Source organism: Salmo salar, chromosome ssa04, assembly GCF_905237065.1.
Source record: "Salmo salar chromosome ssa04, Ssal_v3.1, whole genome shotgun sequence".
Lineage (NCBI taxonomy): Eukaryota > Metazoa > Chordata > Actinopteri > Salmoniformes > Salmonidae > Salmo > Salmo salar.
Genome location: NC_059445.1, coordinates 10,285,833 through 10,290,605, shown reverse-complemented (window position 1 = coordinate 10,290,605; position 4,773 = coordinate 10,285,833). Strand labels below are relative to the sequence as shown.

General features: G+C 40.1%; 1 long non-coding RNA gene across 1 annotated transcript; it reads left to right on the top strand.

Moving 5' to 3' along the window:
• The first annotated feature begins 1,007 nt into the window (after positions 1–1,007).
• On the top strand, positions 1,008–3,685 carry LOC123742566 (uncharacterized). Its single transcript, XR_006769724.1, has 4 exons — positions 1,008–1,162; positions 1,282–1,424; positions 1,554–1,657; positions 3,370–3,685. It is a non-coding gene; the product is annotated as an uncharacterized lncRNA (long non-coding RNA).
• Positions 3,686–4,773: the final 1,088 nt, after the last annotated feature.

Sequence of the window (4,773 nt, the reverse complement as noted above, 5' to 3'; positions counted from 1 at the left end):
GATAAAGAGTTTCACAACGTAAAGTCACACAGACGCAGGACAGTGCAGGGAGACGACACAGCTAGAGACGTATGTTAGAGTTGAGGTTAGAATTAGAAGTTACTGTATTTGATCACAAGTGTGTTAAGATGTCCGAGGGAGTCTATGAAAACTCAGATGGATTTGAAGACGATGAGCCTGATGCAATGAAGAACACAGACATTGATGGAAAACTATATGCCAACGTAAGAGCCTTCCAGCCCAGTCCAAGAGAAGGAGTTGTTTCTTCAGGTAAGATTGCACGAACACACACACCCACACACACACGCATTAACACACACCAAAAAATAACACACACAACACATTACAGGTGAGATTACCCTGTAGTACTATATCTTTATTTGTCTCAATCCTGGATGATACAGTAAAACACGTTACCAAAGATCTTACTTTAATTATGTTTTATTCAGTACTTGTTCAGTGGTGGAAGAGACCCTCTGGAGTTGCTGCAGTGTGTCTGGGGCTGCTGTGTGTTCTCCTACTGGCTAGGATCATAGGCCTGTCTGTCTACTGTAAGTTTAGTATGCTGTCACTGAGACTTATGTAGCCTACTTAATCATACTTAATCATCAATGGTGTGGTAGTTACATGTTTCATTAACTTTTCCCTTTTACAGATGGAGTCATTGGTCATCACAACTCAACAGAGAGAGACCAGCTGCAGACCAGTTACAACACCCTGACTAAAGAGAGAGACCAGCTACAGACCAGTTACAACACCCTGACTAAAGAGAGAGACCAGCTACAGACCAGTTACAACACCCTGACTAAAGAGAGAGACCAGCTACAGACCAGTTACAACACCCTGACTAAAGAGAGAGACCAGCTACAGACCAGTTACAACACCCTGACTAAAGAGAGAGACCAGCTACAGACCAGTTACAACACCCTGACTAAAGAGAGAGACCAGCTGCAGACCAGTTACAACACCCTGACTAAAGAGAGAGACCAGCTACAGACCAGTTACAACACCCTGACTAAAGAGAGAGACCAGCTACAGACCAGTTACAACACCCTGACTAAAGAGAGAGACCAGCTACAGACCAGTTACAACACCCTGACTAAAGAGAGAGACCAGCTACAGACTGAGAGAGATTTTCTTAGTGGGAGGTTTACCAATCTCAGTGAGTAAACCTACAGCAACACATTTTCATTAATCCAACACACCTTATCGTGTGTCTGTATTCTTTCATTAAGTACCCAGTGTGATAAGTTGAAGGAAATTCATGTTTTCATCTTGTAGAACAAAACTGCTCTGAAGGCTGGCAGAAGTTTGAATCCAGTTGGTATTTCCTGTCTACTGAGACTAAAACCTGGAAGAAGAGCAGAGAGGACTGTCTGGAGAGAGGAGCAGACCTGGTGATCATAAACAGTGATAAGGAACAGGTGAGAGAGAGAGAGAGAGAGAGAGAGAGAGAGAGAGAGAGAGAGAGAGAGAGAGAGAGAGAGAGAGAGAGAGAGAGAGAGAGAGATGCAAGGCGTATACAAATATATATTTATCTTTTTCAACAACAGGAGTTTCTCTTCAACCTCAACAAGGGATTCTGGATTGGTCTGACTGACTCTGTAACTAAGGGGACCTTGATATGGGTGGACGGCACCCCACTGACCAACCCAAGGTAATATACTACTGCTCTAATAACACTGACCACAGTGTAAGAGATGATAACTACTCTGACAATAAGGCTCCAATGTTCAGTTCATTCAACCTTTATCTATACAGGTTATTGTCATTGATGGTGGCATGTCTGTACATTAAGCTGAAACATGTCTGTACATTATTTAGGACTGTGATGTTCTAACTGTGATGTCTGACTGTTTTTAACCCTGTAGGTACTGGTATTAACCATGATATCTGACTGTTTTTAACCCTGTAGGTACTGGTATTAACCATGATATCTGACTGTTTTTAACCCTGTAGGTACTGGTATTAACCATGATATCTGACTGTTTTTAACCCTGTAGGTACTGGTATTAACCATGATATCTGACTGTTTTTAACCCTGTAGGTACTGGTATTAACCATGATATCTGATGGTTGTTAACCCTGTAGGTACTGGTATTAACCATGATATCTGACTGCTATTAACCCTGTAGGTACTGGTATTAACCATGATATCGGACTGTTTTTAACCCTGTAGGTACTGGTATTAACCATGATATCTGACTGTTTTTAACCCTGTAGGTACTGGTATTAACCATGATATCTGACTGTTTTTAACCCTGTAGGTACTGGTGATAAAAAATTATATCTGACTGTTTTTAACCCTGTAGGTACTGGTGATAAAAAATTATATCTGACTGTTTTTAACCCTGTAGGTACTGGTATTAACCATGATATCTGACTGTTTTTATCCCTGTAGGTACTGGTATTAACCATGATGTCTGACTGTTTTTATCCCTGTAGGTACTGGTATTAACCATGATATCTGACTGTTTTTAATCCTGTAGGTACTGGTATTAACCATGATATCTGACTGTTTTTAACCCTGTAGGTACTGGTATTAACCATGATATCGGACTGTTTTTAACCCTGTATGTGCTGGTATTAACCATGATATCTGACTGTTGTTAACCCTGTAGGTACTGGTATTAACCATGATATCTGACTGTTTTTAACCCTGTAGGTACTGGTATTAACCATGATATCTGACTGTTTTTAACCCTGTAGGTACTGGTATTAACCATGATATCTAACTGTTTTTATCCCTGTAGGTACTGGTATTAACCATGATGTCTGACTGTTTTTATCCCTGTAGGTACTGGTATTAACCATGATATCTGACTGTTTTTAACCCTGTAGGTACTGGTATTAACCATGATATCGGACTGTTTTTAACCCTGTAGGTACTGGTATTAACCATGATATCGGACTGTTTTTAACCCTGTATGTGCTGGTATTAACCATGATATCTGACTGTTGTTAACCCTGTAGGTACTGGTATTAACCATGATATCTGACTGTTTTTAACCCTGTAGGTACTGGTATTAACCATGATATCTGACTGTTTTTATCCCTGTAGGTACTGGTATTAACCATGATATCTGACTGTTTTTAACCCTGTAGGTACTGGTATTAACCATGATATCTGACTGTTTTTAACCCTGTAGGTACTGGTATGAACCATGATATCTGACTGTTTTTAACCCTGTAGGTACTGGTATTAACCATGATATCTGACTGTTTTTAACCCTGTAGGTACTGGTATTAACCATGATATCTGACTGTTGTTAACCCTGTAGGTACTGGTATGAACCATGATATCTGACTGTTTTTAACCCTGTAGGTACTGGTATGAACCATGATATCTGACTGTTTTTAACCCTGTAGGTACTGGTCTCCATATCAGCCTGATAATGGTGGTGACAAACCAGAAGAATATGGTGAGGAGGACTGTGTTCATATACATAAAGAACAGAGTCCTCGAAAGTCATGGAATGACTTGTCATGTGACAGCAAACTCAACTGGGTTTGTGAGAAAGTGGTTTAACATCACCATGACAACATACTGTAACACATACAGCAGCACACAGTGCACACAACTTCCTCCTTCATTCTCTCTCTCTCTCTCACACACACACCCTCATTCACACACACGCACAAACACTTGCATGCACGTACACAAACGCATACACACACACACACACACACCTATTGTTGTATTTGTTTGTAGTATCATATTAATAAAAGTCCTACTTATTTGTTGTTAGTAACTTCCTGTGTACCAGTGGTTATGCTTCACACGTCATCAGGTTCAACATGAAGTCAGTACATTTGACTTTGTGCATTCACATAATTTCCAATTCAAATATATTCTGCAGACATTCACATGCTCCAATTTAGGCCTGGTGCAAACATTTTCAACAGTACCAAACCACCATTACATACACTGTGTAGGAGTTGACTGTATCACCAATCAATGAGTGTAGTAGAGTTATCAAAGGTTATCAAAGGATCTTACTTAATAATCTTTAACAGTAAGCCTTTGTCACATTACATATAAGCACAATATCAAATGCTCATATTTGATTGTTGTTCCCCTATATGGGTCCCAAAAGAGGGAAGTGAAGTGGATATTTTCAGTGGTTCAACCAGCTGTCACTCAAACTAATCAACCAATCAGGTTCATCCTCACAGGTTAAGCATACCTACCCTCAATATCCACGTGGTGCAATCTTGTGGTGTAAAATCTATTGTATGGACATTATAATGACCCATGTTTGTAGTCCTGGACCTCCTGAACATGTTGATGTATATTTGGGAGTAAACAGAGGGTCCAGATCAGCAGAAAGGTGAAAGGAAGGGGGAGTTCTGGAAACTCCCTGAATTATCTTGGGGCTGTTACATATAATATTTAATATATGTTAACAGCGTCTTTGTTCTCCACTTCCCCTCTATGATCTATATCTTCCTGGTATGATAGTGTCCTGTCCATCATCACAAATAGCAAGTCCCATTCCCTGGGCAGGAGGACTGTGTTGAGAAATACTCTGGACAAGATGACCATGTAGAGACATGGAATGATTCATAATATGTCACAAAAAATGGTTTAGAATAACCACTGTAACAATCTCTCACACATGCACACATACAAACTTGTTCTATTCCTTGTATTAGCATAGCCACAACTACCCGTGTCATTTTGTTGATACTATCCTAGAGTTAACACCTACAGCAGTCCCACAGACAGAGACACAGATGACTCAGAGACAGAGATATCACTAGAAGCAGAGA